A 19,346-nucleotide genomic window follows, 5' to 3' on the forward strand; every position below is an offset into this window, starting at 1 on the left:
ATTAGTTATTTAGGGCTGCTGAAGAAAACAGGTAATAACAGTCATCCTGAACTGATGAACTGAGTATATAAAGCAGGAAATTTTTAAATGAATAACTATTTCAACAGACTTCGAAACTTGAAAACCTTATTTTAAACCGCACATTGTCACTGCTGGTAAGTTTTTGAAAGAGTTTTTGAGGTCAGATATGCAACCTTCAAAACCAAGTCCTGTGTTAATCACAGACCTTGGATGAATTACTCTTGGAGGATAAGAGTTTCCATGACTCACAGATAAGCTCACACTCAGGGCCACTGTGGAGGTTAGGTGAATTAGTGCAACGAACTGCGTCACAAACCATGAGCAATAAATACATCATCTTGAGCATTCCTGATAAGGTGCTGAAGGATAGAAACACATGTCGCAAACAAACTGAGGACAGTAAAAGATTACTTAAATATTCAAACGGGTTGGAGACATAGCTAGGAAGTAAAGAATATTTGTTGCCCTTGCAGAGAACCTGGGCTCAAGACTCAGAAACCACAGAGCAGCTTGCAACTCTCTGTGACTCTAGTTCCAGGGGATCCAAAACTTTCTCCTGGCCTCCTCTGCCCCAGGCATGCACACGGTGCACATATATACGTTCAGGCAATCACATACCTTTGGGAAGAGGAGAACGGGTAATTCCTCAAGAGGCTGGAGACATAGCTCACCAGTTATGTTTTCTCATTTTGTTTCCCAGCTCTCAACGGAAACCCAAAGTTCCACGGTAATCCTCTGCCCTCAGGCCCCTGACAGGCACACTCTGACATGTGGCATACACATACCTACACGTACAGATTTTTAAATAAAACTATTTTAAAAGTAATATTTAAGAGGTGCAAACTGGCCCAGGTGCTAAGGACACTTGCTGCTTGCTATTCCTGAGGATCAGAATTCAGTGTTCAGCACCCACAGTCTGGGAGCTCACATACCCAAAAACTGCCTCATTCTGACCCCATGGACACACGCTCACACCTAAAGAAAAATATTTTTAAGTGGATATTAAAAAATATTGTATACCTGTATAAAGTCTCTCTAGAGGGCATGTGGATGTTGAACCTGCAAGGGGTAGACATAATTAGCTTAGTCTTTGAACTTTTAAAACTCAGGTTAGAAAGGGGTCAAGAAATCCCGAAGAGAAGGCTTTTGTTGTTTTTCAGCCCTAAACCCAAAATCTTCATCAGATGATTCCACCGTAGGAGAACCGGGCAATGCATGTATCCCTTCTCAGTCCTCCTGTAGAAGAACAAGCTTCGCTTGAGGAACAGCATTCTGCTGTGTAGGGTGTATATGAGGTAGTTGCACAGTTTTATCTTAATAGTTCAATATGTCAGAGGCTTCAATTAGGCATTCAAAAATAAGCTGATGTCCCCAGGTAACTCTCACTATCAGCATTAGAATTCCTGAAGCATCTTCATAAAGATCACGGACAGAAATTGTTCTCTAGCCTTTGAAAGGTGGGTGAGGTCATGGTTAGGATTGGAGATACATTCAGCAGGATTCCAGAGGAAGTGGGAAACATGCTGGTTGTGAACACACCTAAAGCAACATGGACTCACTGCAGACTTGCTGTTGCCTGTTTCTTGCCTTGTCTGTAGTGCCACCCTTCCATTTTTTTACTCATGTCAAATCCACTAGTGTTTTAATATTCTTGTTATTGTAACAAAACAACACCAATTGGGTAAATTATAAAGAACAGATTAAATTAAATAAGGCTAAATTGGAGGCTGGAGTGATGGCAGTTAACAGCACTGGCTGCTCTTCCAGAGGTCAATTCCCAGTACCTACATAGTGGCTTGCAACTGTCAATAAATGTAGTCTCATGGGATCCAATGCCCTCTTCTAGTGTGCAGACATACATGCAGACAAAACGCCCATATATAAAAATTTTTTAAAAAAGTAAATCATCCTGAACATATCTCCTCAAATGTTTACCATTCTTAGATGAGGACTGTAAAGATCCATCTAGCTTTTTGAAATGTACAACGCGAAATTGTTATCTATAGCCACCTCACTAGCGAACAGCATACCAGGCCTGACTTAAATATTACATATGCATTCTTATGTACACATGTGTGCCCATATATCCACATATAAAAGCATTGCATGAAATCTTATTAGCACTTACAGTTTTGTGTATTAAGAAAAAAATATAAAGAACAAAAATTTGGAATTTAGAGAGATAACTCAGATAGCTAAGAATGCATGCTACTCTTACAGTGGACCTGAATTTGGTTCCTAGCACCCATGTTGGATAAGCTAACAACAGTTTCTAATATTCTAAGGGATCGAACGCCCTCTTCAGGCCTCACACATTTGGAGACTGGGTAGGCCAAATTCAAGATAACAGCAGGTTTGGTATACAGTGAAAGCCTAGTCTCTGCCTCTGAGATGACACTTTGTGGCTGTATCCTCCCATAAAAGAATGGGTTAATGCCATCTATTAGCCTTTTTAAAAAAAGATTTATTATTTTATGTGTATTTAAGTACACTGTACTGTGTACTGTTTTCAGACACATCAGAAGAGGGCATCAGAGCCCATTACAGATGGCTGTGAGCCACCATGTGGTTGCTGGGAACTGAACTCAGGACCTCTGGAAGAGAGCAGTCAGTGCTCTTAACTGCTGAGCCATCTTTCCAGCCCCTATTAGCCTTTTTAATAGAGTTATCAATCCCATCTGTCAGGGAATAGCCGTCATCTCTTCCTGACAGCTCCATCCAGCCCTTTACCCAGTCTTCTGTTGGCAATTAAACTTCAACAATGATCTTGGAAGGAACTCATTCAAACCACAGCACTTTACCCCATCTTTCCCATTACATCAATCCTATTCCTGAGAATGGATCACATCCTCTTGCACTCAATATCTACAATATCTTCTTTATTGTCATAGAATGTAGCACGCCCCATGTTTCAAATGGGACGCCACTTATAAAATGTATAGTGTAAAGTATACAAAGTAACAATTCTGCGCTTCCTTTGCTCTGAGGAATCCATGGCACTTTTAGTTCTGATATAAATAATGTGTGCTGCCTCTTTAGACAGAATCCTCCCAACTTAGTCTCATTTGCCTTCATGTCTCCAGCATACATTTGACAATGCCATTTTTAGGAACTGTGCTAGGCATCTCCACAGTGTTCGGCTCACTTGTGAGTGCCTCTGTATGCTGGAAACATGCTAGTTAGCAAAAAGAAAAAAAGGAAAAGAAATTCCCTATTCTCTTATTTTCTAGATGAAAAACCTAAGGCCCACTGTAGTAGCAGATACCCTTGGTCCCAAGTCTAGGGCATAAGTAAAAACTATATTTCTTAACTTTATACTCAATAGTAAACACTTAAAATTCTACATGAACCATGAAATTTAGGAATAAGGTAGAAATCCAAAGAATCTAAGTAATGAGAGCCCAAAGGAGGATTCGAGAATCTCACTCAGAAGGGGAAATAAAATAGATAGTCATTGGAGATGGAGAGAGGGAACAGGGTGGGAGACAGGGATCAGCTATGGATACTGAAGGGGACTGGGAAAGAGAACAGAAATGGGTGGGGGCATCTCTAGGACTACCTAGAGTTCTGGGGCAGGGGAAGCTCCCAGGAGTCTACGGGAGTGATCCTAGCTGAGACTCCTAGAGATTGAAGTGGCTACCTCCTATAACCAGGCAGTACTTCCACTAAAGGGAGGGGAACATCAACCCATCCACAAAACCTTTGGTCCAAAATTTGTCCTGCCTACACGATGCACAGGGTAAAAAGATGAAACAGATTGAGGAAACGCCCAACCGATGACTGGTCCAACCTGAGACCCACCGAGGAGCTAACCCCTGACACTATTAATGATACTATGTTATGGTTGCAAACAGGCACCTAACATAGCTGCCCCCTGAAAGGCTTCATTCAGCAGTGCATGGAAACAGATGTAGAGACCCTCAGCCAAACATCAGGCACAGCTCAGAGAGTCTTGTGAAAGAGTGGGACTTAAGACTAAGTTGGGGGGAATCAAGGGCACCACAAGAAGATCTACAGAATCAACTAATCTGGGCCCATGGATGCTCACAGAGAATGAACCACCAACCAAGAAGCATACAGGGGATGTTGAGTCTTTATGCAGGTGAGGGCTCACACAAATTAGGTCAAGGCCATGACTGAACAGTAAAAAAGCAAGGCAGGGATAAGGAGAGAGAGAAGGGAAAGTGAGAGAATCAAGATGGAGACGGAGAAGGACGACCTAGATCTGGATGGTCTTAAATGGCCATAGGTAGTTATGTATATTTCTTAAGGGATGGGTTTCTAAAGGTCAATTTATCTTATCTTGGTGGGCGTTTTTTTTTTTTTTTTTAAGAGTTGGACATCCATCTAAGGTTCTTTTTTTTTTTTTTTTTAAATTGAGTATTTCTTGTATACATTTCCAGTGTTATTCCCTTTCCCGGTTTCCAGGCAAACATCCCCCTCCCCCATCCCCTTCTTTATGGGTGCTCCCCTCCCCATCCTCCCCCCATTGCCGCCTTCCCCCCACCAGTCTAGTTCACTGGGGGTTCAGTCTTAGCAGGACCCAGGGCTTCCCCTTCCACTGGTGCTCTTACTAGGATATTCATTGCTACCTATGAGGTTAGAGTCCAGGGTCAGTTCATGTATAGTCTTTAGGTAGTGGCTTAGTCCCTGGAAGCTCTGGTTGCTTGGCATTGTTGTACATATGGGATCTCGAGCCCCTTCAAGCTCTTCTAGTTCTTTCTCTGATTCCTTCAACAGGGGTCCTATTCTCAGTTCAGCGGTTTGCTGCTGGCATTCGCCTCTGTATTTGCTGTATTCTGGCTGTGTCTCTCAGGAGAGATCTATATCCGGCTCCTGTGGGCCTGCACTTCTTTGCTTCATCCATCTTGTCTAATTGGATGGCTGTATATGTATGGGCCACATGTGGGGCAGGCTCTGAATGGGTGTTCCTTCTGAGTCTGTTTTAATCTTTGCCTCTCTATTCCCTGCCAAGGGTATTCTTGTTCCCCTTTTAAAGAAGGAGTGAAGCATTCACATTTTGATCATCCGTCTTGAGTTTCGTTTGTTCTAGGGATCTAGGGTAATTCAAGCATTTGGGCTAATAGCCACTTCTCAATGAGTGCATACCATGTGTGTTTTTCTGTGATTGGGTTACCTCACTCAGGATGATATTTTCCAGTTCCAACCATTTGCCTACGAATTTCATAAAGTCATTGTTTTTGATAGCTGAGTAATATTCCATTGTGTAGATGTACCACATTTTCTGTATCCATTCCTCTGTTGAAGGCATCTGGGTTCTTTCCAGCTTCTGGCTATTATAAATAAGGCTGCGATGAACATAGTGGAGCACGTGTCTTTTTTATATGTTGGGCATCTTTTGGGTATATGCCCAAGAGAGGTATAACTGGATCCTCAGGTAGTGCAATGTCCAATTTTCTGAGGAACCTCCAGACTGATTTCCAGAATGGTTGTACCAGTCTGCAATCTTGGTGGGCGTTTTTTATCTTTATCATTTGGTTGTGAGTTTATTGTGTGGATGTATTGTGGATTGAGAATTTAACATAAATTTGATTGATAAATTACAAAATATTGAGTCGATTTCACTGGGTAGTTGGGAGTTTATACCTTAACCACCAGGGGGTGGTTGTTGGGAGTGTGGGCAGAGTCTGTGGCAGGGAGCCTCAATAGGCCAGCCACTGCTGGACTTCTGGAACCCTGATTTTACTGGAGAGCTGGAACCAGAGAGTTCACAGCTAGTAGAGAGCCACCAGGAGAGATACTAACCTGAGATAAATTATGGTTAATTCCATATGGCCCTCCAGTGCTGGGACTAACTCTAGGGACCAGCATGGCAAGGTGCCACACTGGAAGGCTCTCGGACTGCCTGGGTCTGAGAGTACTTGGGGGCAGTGTGGAGCTGCTGAGATAAAAGTACTCCACAGTGCCATGTGGCCAAACAGTGCCAGCCCCAGCACGGGATAAAAGGTTACCCGTTTTTAATATTTACCACAACACTGGACCTAAGCCCTTATACATTTGTAGCAGATTAGCAGATTGGTCTTGATAGGGGTACCCTAACAATTGGAGCTAGGACTGTCTCTGATTCTGCCATTGGATCTCCTTCCCCTAGCTGGATGGCCTGGTTGGGCCTCAGTGGGAGAGGATGCACTTAGTCCTGCTGTGACTTGACGCGATGGTTTATATATGCTTAGCCCAGGAAGTGGCACTATTTTGAGATGTGGCCTTGTTGGAGTAGGTGTGTCACTGTGGGTGTGGGCTTTAAGACTCTAATCCTAGGTTCCTAGAAGCCAGTCTTCTCCTAGAGGCCTTCAGATGAAGATGTAGAACTCTCAGCTCTGTCTGAACCATGCCTGTCTGGATGCTCCTACCTTGATGATGATGGACTGAACTTGTAATCCAGTTCCAATTAAATGTTGTCCTTCTAAGAGTTGCCTTGGTCATGGTGTCTGTTCATTGCAGTAAAATCCTAACTTAGACAGAAGTTGGTACCAGGGACTGGGGAATTGCTGTGGCAGGCCTGACATGTGGTGTTTGGAAGAATGTGGATTTGGGGACGTTGGATTTGGAAAGCAGAGGAATTCTTTAAGTAGGGCTAAATGGGCCAACCTAATAGGAATATAGAAGACTTTGTGGCTAGGAGTGATTTGAATTGTGTAGACCTGGCCCCCAAGAAATTTCAGTGGAGAAGAATCTCAGTATGTGAGGTAGAGTCTGTTTTTGTGGTATTTTGGTGAAGAATGATTTTTGCCCTTATCTGAAGAGTCTACCCAAGGCCAAGGTAAAGAGATTTATATTAATTGCATTGACAAAGAAAGTCTCAAAAAAAGCCCAGAAGAGACTTTGTTCTCTGGTTAAGGGTCATGAAGAGTGTTTTTGAACAAGTGCAGCAAGGTTAGAAAGGAAAAATGTAAAAATATATGGTTTGAGTGTTAAAGGGGCACCAAAAAGTGAAATGGAGCTGAATCCTGTGTTCAAGGATGTTAAATCGAATTAAAAGACTGGTGACCTTGGAGCAAGATCCTTTCCAGCTAAGTTTAGGTCCAGGCATGGTAGTATAAGCCTTTAATCCTAGGAGGCAAAGGCAAGTAGATCTCTGAGTTCAAGGCCAACCTAGGACAGAGCAGGTGCTAGGTGAAGAAAAGCTTAAGTCCAGGCATGGTGGCACACACTTTTAATCCCAGTGTTCAGGAGACAGAGTTCATGCAGATCTCTGAGTTCAAGGTCAGTCTACAGAGGAAGTTGCAGGACAGCCAAGCTTAGGCAGTAAATGAGTTGGAAAACAGAAAGCTGGTGATAATATAATAGAACAAGGGGTCAAGCTTCAGCCCCAGCAAGCAGCAGAACTTGGCAGCTTTGGCCATGTGGCTCTGGCTTTAGAGTCAAGAATAGAAGGGACTACTGGGACAATTGGTGCTGGTTTAGCAAGACCTAAGAAATTGGCAATGATTAGAAGAGACTAGCATCACTGAGGTAAAGTCTTCTGGGAAGTGTTTTCTGAGAGCACAAAGAAGTTATGTTCCAGAGGTAGCCAAGGTTGTACCTCCTGCTGCAGCTGGACTTGGTAATGTTTAAGAGTCACCCAGGTGTTACTGGTTTTGAAGGTATGAAGGGGTCATGGAAAGCAGCTGAGGCTTGGCACTGTGAGATGCCAGGGAAGGCCATTGGTGAAGGTGCAGCCTCAGTTGCAGTGGACGGCCCAGGACTGAAGGGATCATGCAAAGAAGTTGAAGCTTGGCACCATGAAGAGAGCCTATGAGAGGCTACTGGTGAAGCCTAGTTGTAGCAGAAGACCATAGTGTATTGGAGATGTCAGAATGATCACCAAGAACAGCAGCAGCAGTGGAGTGGAGTCAACCAGAGCCTATAGTTCTACAGAGGGCAGAGCAGGAGATGTGACCCGAGCCCTTTGGAGGAGCCCAGAAGATCATGTGTGGATCCCAGACATTGAAACAAGAAGCTGTAACATTGAAGTTGCCTTGGAGACCGCAAGATGTTAGAAATGCCAGAGCCATGGGACATTTGCTGAGGAAAGTTGCTAACAGGGATTGGAACCAGCCCAGAAGAAAGAACAACTTTGTTGCAGTCAACAAAGATGAAAAAGAAGTGGAGATCTAAAGGCCACTTTGGCATCAGACATGGAGATGCAGAGTTTGGAGTTTGTCCAGCTGGTTTCCTGTCTTGCTTTGCGGATTATAGATAAGTGATTGAATGAATCTCAGAAGAGACTTTGAACTTTGGACTTTTAACATTTTCAGACTGCTATAGACTATGGAAATTGGACTAAATGTACTTTTTTATTATGATATGGCTAGGTATGACCCCTATAGACTCATTTGTTTGAACAGGCCTATGGGGGCCAGGGAGTGGAATGTGATGGTATGTATATGCTTAGCCCAGGAAGTGGCACAATTTTGAGGTGTGGCCTTGTTGGAGTAGGTGTGTCACTGTGGATATGGGCTTTAAGACCCTCTTTCTAGCTGTCTGGAAGCCAGACTTCTCCTAGCAGCTTTCAGATGAAGATGTAGAACTCTCAGCTCCTCCTACATCATGCCTGTCTGGACACTGCTATGCTCCTACCTTGGTGATAATGGACTGAACCTCTGAATCTGTAAGCCAGCCCCAATGAAATGTTGTTGTTATAAGAATTACCTTGGTTGTGGTGTCTCTTCACAGCAGTAAAACCCTAAAACAGGTGGTAAACAAAGTGGGGTGGAAGGGCTTCCCCTTCTTGAAGGGAAAAGGCTAATTTGGGGAGGAATTTGTTATTTTGTCTTTTTTTCCCCCCTAAGCTGAGGACCAAACCCAGGGCCTTGCGCTTGCTAGGCAAGCATTCTACCACTGAGCTAAATCCCCAAACCCTGGGGAGGAATTTATAAGGGTAGGACTGGGAAGAGAAGAGGGAAGGGGGATGTGATCAGGATGTAAAATGAATACATACATACATACATACATACATACATACATACATACATACATACATAAAAAGGAATATGGTCAGAAAGCAGCATTACCTAACCTAAGCACAAAAGGATTTGACTCTCTCTCCTCTACCTTCTCTCCTGTGCGTGTGTGTGTGTGTGTGAATGTGCGTGTTCATCTGCGTGTGTGTGTGTATGAGAGAGAGAGAGTGTGTGTTCATCTGCGTGTGTGTGTGTGTGAGAGAGAGAGAGTGTGTGTGTTCATCTGCGTGTGTGTGTGTGTGTGTGTGTGTGTGTGTGTGTGTGTGTGTTGCCAGACGTCAAACTGCATTAGTGCATGCTAGACAAATGTGTGTTGCTAAATCTCATTATGAAAACTACCCCTCCACCCCAAGATGATTTAAAACTCAAATAGCTGGTAATATTGATGAGTGAATTTCATACAATGCAACTTATGGGCTGGGGAGATGGCTCAGTGGTTAAAAGCATTGACTGCTTTTCCAGAGGTCAATTTCCGGAACCACATGGTGACTCTTAGAACCATTTGTAACGGGTTCCAATACCCTCTTGTGGTGTGTCTGAAGATCGCTACAGTGTATTTATATACATAAAATAAATATTTTTTTAAAAAAATAAAAGATGCAACTTGCACTTAAATAAATGCCTTAATGTTAATGATATCCCTACCCACAATCCTGTTTTGCATCCCATAATTATTCATCCCAATGTTTCAGAAACGAAAAGGGAAACATAACAACAAAATCTGATCAAAAAATAATCAGGGGCTGGGGATTTAGCTCAGTGGTAGAGCGCTTACCTAGGAAGCTCAAGGCCCTGGGTTCGGTCCCCAGCTCCGAAAAAAAGAACCAAATAATAATAATAATAATAATAATAATAATAATAATAATAATCAGATCCTACTATAAAAGCCTATATTCAACCAAACTTGAAAATCTGGAGGAAATGGACAATTTTCTAGACAAATACCAGGTACCAAAGTTAAAGCAGGAACAGATAAACCATCTAAACAACCCCATAACTCCTAAAGAAATAGAAGCAATTATTAAAAGTCTCCCAACCAAACAGAGCCCAGGACCAGATGGGTTTAGTGCAGAATTCTATCAGACCTTCTTAGAAGACCTAATACCAATACTGTCCAAACTATTCCACAAAATAGAAACAAACAGAGCACTACCAAATTTCTTCTATGAAGCCACAATTACTCTTATATACCTAAACCACACAAAGACCCAACAAAGAGAACTTCAGACCAATTTCCCGTATGAATATCGATGCAAAAATACTCAATAAAATTCTTGCAAACAAAATCCAAGAACACATCAAAATGATCATCATGATCAAGTAGGCTTCATCCCAGGGATGCCGGTGTTGTAAGACTCCATAGTGGCCTTACCTCAGGAGCACAACCCACAGAGCACAGACTGACAAAGTGACCACTGCAATAGCATGAGGGTATAAAGTTTTAATCCACATACGTGGGGTTGCTTATCCACGAAGGGAGAGGCAACCCCGAACCCAAAAAGCACACAACTTTTATTCATTACAGAGGGTAGATCAGCAACAGGGTTAGCTGGCCTATTCTATTGGTGGTACACAGGACAAAGGATCTGGTCAGGTATTGGCTGGCCTGCTCAAGGGGCTGTTCTTGGCTCAGTTGGTCACTTTCCTCATCCAGCCCTACACCTGGCCTTGGAGAATCACTGGGAAAGGGCTAAATTGGCATGTCCCTTAGAGGGGGAGGAACTGGGTGGTCAGGCAGGGTCAGGATGACACCCTGTGGTTGTTCTCAGGATTCACCACAGGGAGGGATAGGGAGGTCTTCCTGAGAACAGTTGTTATTGCTTAATTAGCTTAGTCAGAATCTTGATCACCAAAACTTTATCATATCACTGGGCATCATGACATCAGATGTATCTCTCAGAAAGGTCACAAGTTTGTCATGGGCATCCTGATCACCAGATGCATTTCTCAAAACCTTGTTTTTAATAACTTTGTTTCTCATATCTATGAAACCATGAAACTATTTCTTCACAGGTATGGTTCAATATACGGAAATCCATCAATGTAATCCACTATATAAAAAAAACTCAAAGATAAAAATCCACGTGATCATCTCATTAAATACTGAGAAAGCATTTGACAAAATTCAACACCCCTTCATGATAAAAGTCCTGGAAAGATCAGAAATTCAAGGCCCATACCTAAACATAGTAAAAGCAATATACAACAAACCAGTAGCTAACAACAAACTAAACAGAGAGAAACTTAAAGCAATCCCACTAAAATCAGGGACTAGACAAGGCTGCATACTTTCTCCCTACTTATCCAATATAGTTCTCGAACTTCTAGCCAGAGCAATCAGACAATGAAAGGAGTGACCCCAAAAGTTCCACCAGAGAAGTACTAAGCCTGATAAACAACTTCAGCAAAGTTGCTGGATATAAAATTAACTCACTCAAACCAGTAGCTTCCCTCTACTCAAAGGATAAACAAGCTGAGAAAGAAATTAGGGAAACGACACCCTTCACAATAGTCACAAATAATATAAAATACCTCGGTGTGATTTTAACCAAGCAAGTGAAAGATCTGTATGACAAGAACTTCAAGCCTCTGAAGAATTAAATTGAAGATCTCAGAAGATGGAAAGATCTCCCATGCTCATGGATTGGCAGGATTAATATAGTAAAAATGGCCATTTGGCCAAAAGCAATCTACAAATTCAATGCAATCCCCATCAAAATTCCAACTCAATTTTTCATAGAGATAGACAGAGCAATTTGAAAATTCATCTGGAATAACAAAAAATCCATGATAGCAAAAACTATCCTCAACAATAAAAGAACTTCTGGGGGAATCGCCATCCCTGACCTCAAGCAGTATTACAGAGCAATAGTGATTTAAAAAAAAAAGTATGGTATTGGTACAGAGACAGGCAGAGAGATCAGTAGAATAGAATTGAAGACCAAGAAATGAACCCACTCACCTATGGTCACTTGATCTTTGACAAAGGAGCTAATACCATCCAGTGGGAAAACTATAGCATTTTCATTTTTTTTTTTTTTGAGCTGATGACTGAACCCAGGGCCTTTTGCTTGCTAAGCAAGTGCTCTACCACTGAGCTAAATCCCGAATCTGAAAGCATTTTCAACAAATGTTGCTGGTTCAACTGGAGGTCAGCATGTAGAAGAATGCAAATCGATCCATTTTTATCACCTTGTACACAGCTCAAGTCCAAGTGGATCAATGACCTCCACATTAAACCAGATACACTCAAACTAATTGAAGAAAAAGTGGAGAAGAGTTTCAAACACATGGGCACTGGGGAAATTTTCCTGAATAAAACACCAATGGCTTATGCTCTAAGATCAAGAATCAACAAATGAGACCTCATAAAACTGCAAAGTTTCTGTAAGGCCTACTCTCATTAGGACAAAATGGCAACCAACAGATTGGGGAAAGAGCTTTACCAATCCTATATCCAATAGAGGGCTCATATCCAAAATATACAAAGAACTTAAGAAGTTAGACTCCAGAGAGCCAAATAACCCTACTAAAAAATGGGGTTCAGAGCTAAACAAAACACTCTCAGCCGAGGATTATCAAATGGCTGAGAAGTACCTAAAGAAATGTTCAACATCCTTAGTCATCAGGGAAATACAAATCAAAACAACCCTGAGATTCCACCTCGCACCAGTCAGAATGGCTAAGATCAAAAACTCAGGTGACAGCAGATGCTGGAGAGGATATGGAGAAAGAGGAACGCTCCCCCATTGTTGGTGGGATTACAAACTGTTACAACCACTCTGGAAATCAGTCTGGAGGTTCCTCAGAAAATTGGACATTGCACTACCTGAGGATCCAGCTATACCTCTCTTGGGCATATACCCACAAGATGCTTCAACATACAACAAAGACACATGCCCACTATATTCATAGCAGCCTTATTTATAATAGCCAGAAGCTGGAAACAACCCATATGCCCTTCAACAGAGGAATGGACACAGAAAATGTGGTAAATCTACACAATGGAGTACTACTCAGCTATCAAAAACAGTGACTTCATGAAATTCATAGGCGAATGGAATGAACTAGAAAATATCATCCTGAGTGAGGTAACCCAATCACAGAAACACACACATGGTATGCACTCACTGATAAGTGGATATTAGCCCAAAAGCTCCAATTACCCAAGATACAATCCACAGACCACATGAAGCTCAAGAAGAAGGATGACCAAAATGTGGATGCTTCACTCGTTCTTAAAAGGGGGAACAAAAATATCCATAGGAGGGGGTATGGAGGCAAAGTTTTGAGCAACAACTAAAGGAACAGCCATTCAGAGCCTGCCCCACATGTGGCCCATAGATATACAGTCACCAAAATTAGAAAAGATTGATGAAGCTAAGAAGTGCATGCTGACAGGAACCGGATAGCTGTGTCCTAAGAGACGCAGCCAGAATGTGTCAAATACAGAGGTGAATGCTAGCAGCAAACCACTGAACTGAGAATGAGACCTCCACTGGAGGAATTAGAGAAAGGATTGAAAGAGCTGAAGGGGCTTGCAACCCCATATGAACAACAATGCCAATCAACCAGAGCTTCCAGAGACTAAACCACTACCCAAAGAGTATACATGGACTGACCTAGGGCTCCAACTCCATATGTAGCAGAGGATGGCCTTGTTGGGTACCAAAGGAAGGAGAAGCCCTTGGTCCTGCCAAGGTTGGACCCACAGTGTAGGGGAATGTCCGGGGCAGTGGTAAGGGAGGGGTGGATGGAGGGGAACACCCTTATAGAAGAAGGAGAGAGGGAGGTGATAGGGGACTTATGGACAGGAAATCGGGAAACTGAATAACATTTGAAATGTAAATAAATAAATATCCAATAAAAAATACATAAAGTTTAAAAAAAAAAAAGACCAACAAGGCTGCCTGGAGACATTCTCTGCTGTGCCTCTTTCCATGAATCAAAGACGAAGACTCAAGACCAAGAAGCTTTGCAAAGCGAGCTATGCAAGCCTGCATCTGTCATTGTGTGTTGAGTCCTATTTATACTCCTTCCAAACATCAAATATCCTCCATGGGTCTTGGCTCACCATGAGTTTTGTCTCCACAAGTGAATCCGTCTTAGCAAAACTCCACGTGAGTCTATATCAACTGACATCACCCTGCCAATTGGCCCAAATCTGAGGAAGTGGCAAGAAGCCACCAGAAGATTTTCGGTGCATTTCTCTCATGACAAATGGAGCTCACAATGTAAGGTGAGCCAATACATGCCTGTCATTAGTCAAGAATCCTTTATCATGTGTCCTTTCAGGTATCTGTTTTAGCAAAACATTCTTTCACCTGTATCTGCTTCAGGAAAACACTCCTTCATGTTTTGTCCCAGTAAAACACCATTCAACCCAACTGACTTTCCAAACAAACCATAAGTTTCCACTTCAACCAAGTATTCAAATATATGAGCACAGGGGGGTGGGGGGGGCGGTTCCCATTCAAACCACCATAGGAATGCTGATTGCTCCAGAGGCTTTCTCCTTCCTCATTTTTTTTAGGCAGCTCATGAATTAATGCCATTCACTTCTATGGTGGGTCTTCTCTCCTCAGTTAAAACTCTCTAGAAATACCTGTGTATGCTTGTGCAGAAGCATGCCTCTTAATGATCCCAAATGCAGCTGAGTTGGCAATGAAGATTAGTCTTCGTAACTGGTGAGGTGGAACTTTGAAAACTTAGGCTAGCCTTTCCTGTTCAGCAGTAGAGGTAGCAAGACCCTCTGGCATGAAAACAGTGGCTATTGGTTGCTTTGTTTTTTGGTGGGTTTTTTTGTTTTGTTTTTGTTTTGTTTTGTTTTGTTTTTTTGTTTTGTGGGCTGGGTAATGTTCTGCTTCCCGTCTTCCAAGTTTTCGACGACAATTACTTGGAAATTGGTGATACTTCAAGACCCTAAAAATCACATACAGATCAGTATTAATGTAAAAATGTTTATCCTGAATACATAACTGGGGGGTGGTATGTACTCTCAAGAACTATTTTGACTTCTGTTTTGATTAGAAACGACAAGGGTTCTAATACATACTGTCCTGCATTACAACTGAAAGGGAAACTGTGAAATTAAGTAATCAAAAAGCTACAAAATGATGGCTGGCAGCCAGACAGGGGTTATTTATTAAGTCAAAGAGCAAGGTCCTACAGTTGAGGAGCCAATGGAAAAAGCAGGATGTTCCAGATGAGGTTCTTGCCACATCAGCTTCAAAGACCTGACAGTAAATATGAGGAAGAAAGAATAGAGAAACTCTCGGTCCTTGGATTCTCTCTCTCTGACCCTAAATCACAAGACAGCTGCTTTCAACTCCTATGTTTTGCTTCCAGTGACCTAGTAAACTTTGCCAGGTGTGCGCTAATGCACAGAGGCAGACACCTACAAATGTTAGGTCATCTGGAACAGAAACAAAACAAAACTGAATAAAAACAGAGCCAGGGGCAGAAGCTACAGGATAGTCATGATTTGTTGCCTGAACAAGGTGTCTTAATTAGGGCTACTCTTGCTGTGATGAAACATTGTTGTCAGAGCAACTTGGGGAATAAAGGACTTATTTCACTTTGTAGTCATCATGAAGGAAGTCAGTACAGAAATTCAAGCACGGCTGGAACTTGGGGGAAGGAGCTGATGATGGAGGGGTGCTGCTTATTGACTTGCTCCTTTTGGCTTGCTCAACCTGCTTTCTTATAGACCACAGGACTGGCCACTAGCCAAGGAACGGCACTATCCACTATGAATCTGGGCTCTCCCATATCAATCACTAATTAAGAAAATGACCTACAGGGTTGCCTGCTACCCAATCTTATGGAAGCATCTTCTCAATTGAGGTTCCTTTCTCTCTAATAACTTTAACTTGTGTCAAGTTGATATGAAACTATGTGGAACACACAGTGACTACAGCTGAGTATCTATGGAGTGGTTTGCTTACCAGTTTGAGGGACCACAAATTGAAGATTAGTTGATACCATCCATTTCAGCTGATGAGGGTTCTATGGTAGAGGGTGTCACCAAGGCAGAGCAGGTCACATGGTAAGGTGAGAAGTGGGGTGAGGGAGTTGAGGGGCCAATCCTTCTCCTTTCATAACTATTCACCCTTGGGTTAACACACTCTGAGAGACTAGGATTGGTCCCCTGCTTTGACTGCCATTCCTACAACCTAATCATTTTTAGAAGCTCTACCATCTCAACACTCCCACATTGATGACCTTAGGAAGCACAGTTTTTTGTTGTTTTTTTTTTTTTTTCTTTTCTTTTTTTCGGAGATAGGGACCGAACCCAGGGCCTTGCGCTTGCTAGGTAAGCGCTCTACCACTAAGCTAAATCCCAAACCCAGGAAGCATAGTTAAAATCATAGCTACACCTCGGCACTAATCTTGAGAACACCAGATCAGAAGTTTTCAAAAGGGGAGAGAGAGCTGACCGCCCAGACAGGTGGGCACTCCTGAGACTGCAGAGCGGAAGAGACCACCAACACTGCCCACCCCTGCCCACATCCCTGGCCCAAGAGGAAACTGTATATGGCCTCTGGGTTCCCGTAGATAAGGGCACAGGAGCAGCAGGTCCCCTGCGCCTGAGACACCGCCGGAACCTGGAGGGACTGACCGGATAAACAGCTCTCTGCACCCAAATCCCGTGGGACGGAGAGCTAAACCTTCAGAGAGGCAGACATGCCTGGGAAACCAGAAGAGACTACACTCTGTCCACATTTCTGACTCCAGAGGAAAACACGAATCGCCATCTGGGACTCTGGTGCACGGGGGCTCCCGGAAAGGGCATTGCAGGTCCTCCTGGTTGCTGCCCCCACGGAGAGCTCATAAGCAACACCCCACGAGCAAACTTGAGCCTGGGGACCAAAGGTAAGACCAACTTTTCTGCTCCAAGCGACCTGCCAGGTGAACTCAGGGCACAGGCCCACAGGAACAGCTGAAGACCTGTAGATAGGAAAAACTGCATGCCCGAAAGCGGAACACTCTGTTCCCATAACTGGCTGAAAGAAAACAGGAAAACAGGTCTACAGCACCCCTGACACACAGGCTTATAGGACAGTCTAGCCACTGTCAGAAATAGCAGAACAAAGTAACACTAGAGATAATCTGATGGCGAGAGGCAAGCGCAGGAACGCAAGCAACAGAAACCAAGACTACATGGAATCATCGGAGCCCAATTCTCCCACCAAAGCAAACATGGAATATCTAAACACACCAGAAAAGCAAGATCTAGATTCAAAATCATATTTGATCATGATGCTGGAGGACTTCAAATAAGACATGAAGAACTCTCTTAGAGAAATGCAGGAAAACATAAATAAACAAGTAGAAGCCTACAGAGAGGAATCACAAAAATCCCTGAAAGAATTCCAGGAAAATACAATCAAACAGTTGAAGGAATTAAAAATGGAAATAGAAGCAATCAAGAAAGAACACATGGAAACAACCCTGGATATAGAAAACCAAAGGAAGAGAAAAGGAGCCGTAGATACAAGCATTACCAACAGAATACAAGATATAGAAGAGAGAATCTCAGGAGCAGAAGATTCCATAGAAATCATCGACTCAACTGTCAAAGATAATGTAAAGCGGAAAAAGCTACTGGTCCAAAACATACAGGAAATCCAGGACTCAATGAGAAGATCAAACCTAAGGATAATAGGTATAGAAGAGAGTGAAGACTCCCAGCTCAAAGGACCGGTAAATATCTTCAACAAAATCATAGAAGAAAACTTCCCTAACCTAAAGAAAGAGATACCCATAAGCATACAAGAAGCCTACAGAACTCCAAATAGATTGGACCAGAAAAGAAACACCTCCCATCACATAACAGTCAAAACACCAAATGCACAAAATAAAGAAAGAATATTAAAAGCAGTAAGGGAAAAAGTCAATTAACATATAAAGGCAGACCTATCAGAATCACACCAGACTTTTCGCCAGAAACTATAAAAGCCAGAAGATCCTGGACAGATGTCATACAGACCCTAAGAGAACACAAATGCCAGCCCAGGTTACTGTATCCTGCAAAACTCTCAATTAACATAGATGGAGAAAGCAAGATATTCCATGACAAAACCAAATTTACACAATATCTTTCTACAAATCCAGCACTACAAAGGATAATAAGTGGTAAAGCCCAACATAAGGAGGCAAGCTACACCCTAGAAAAAGCAAGAAACTAATCATCTTGGCAACAAAACAAAGAGAAGAAAAGCACACAAACATAACCTCACATCCAAATATGAATATAACAGGAAGCAATAATCACTATTCCTTAATATCTCTCAACATCAATGGTCTCAACTCCCCAATAAAAAGACATAGATTAACAAACTGGATACGCAGTGAGGACCCTGCATTCTGCTGCCTACAGGAAACACACCTCAGAGACAAAGACAGACACTACCTCAGAGTGAAAGGCTGGAAAACAACTTTCCAAGCAAATGGTCGGAAGAAGCAAGCTGGAGTAGCCATTCTAATATCAAATAAAATCAATTTCAACTAAAAGTCATCAAAAAAGATAAGGAAGGACACTTCATATTCATCAAAGGAAAAATCCACCAAGATGAACTCTCAATCCTAAATATCTATGCCCCAAATACAAGGGCACCTACATACGTAAAAGAAACCTTACTAAAGCTCAAAACACACATTGCCCCTCACACAATAATAGTAGGAGATTTCAACACCCCACTCTCATCAATGGACAGATCATGGAAACAGAAATTAAACAGGGACATAGACAGACTAAGAGAAGTCATGAACCAAATGGACTTAACAGATATTTATAGAACATTCTATCCTAAAGCAAAAGGATATACATTCTTCTCAGCTCCTCAAGGTACTTTCTCCAAAATTGACCATATAATTGGTCAAAAAACGGGCCTCAACAGGTACAGAAAGATAGAAATAATCCCATGCATGCTATCAGACCACCACGGCCTAAAACTGGTCTTCAATAACAATAAAGGAAGAATGCCCACATATACGTGGAAGTTGAACAATGCTCTACTCAATGATAACCTGGTCAAGGAAGAAATAAAGAAAAAAATTAAAGACTTTTTAGAATTTAATGAAAATGAAGGTACAACATACCCAAACTTATGGGACACAATGAAAGCTGTGCTAAGAGGAAAACTCATAGCGCTGAGTGCCTGCAGAAAGAAACAGGAGAGAGCATATGTCACCAGTGTGACAGCACACCTAAAAGCTCTAGAACAAAAAGAAGCAAATACACCCAGGAGGAGTAGAAGGCAGGAAATAATCAAACTCAGAGCTGAAATCAACCAAGTAGAAACAAAAAGAACCATAGAAAGAATCAACAGAACCAAAAGTTGGTTCTTTAAGAAAATC

At 42.3% G+C, this 19,346-nt stretch overlaps 1 long non-coding RNA gene across 1 annotated transcript in view; it reads right to left on the minus strand.

Moving 5' to 3' along the window:
- Positions 1-19,346, minus strand: part of LOC148004131 (uncharacterized) — an 876,089-nt gene that overhangs the window by 168,184 nt on the left and 688,559 nt on the right. The gene's annotated exons all lie outside the window — the stretch shown is intronic.

Source organism: Rattus norvegicus, chromosome 8, assembly GCF_021556685.1.
Source record: "Rattus norvegicus strain SHRSP/BbbUtx chromosome 8, alternate assembly SHRSP_T2T, whole genome shotgun sequence".
Taxonomy (NCBI): Eukaryota; Metazoa; Chordata; class Mammalia; order Rodentia; family Muridae; genus Rattus; species Rattus norvegicus.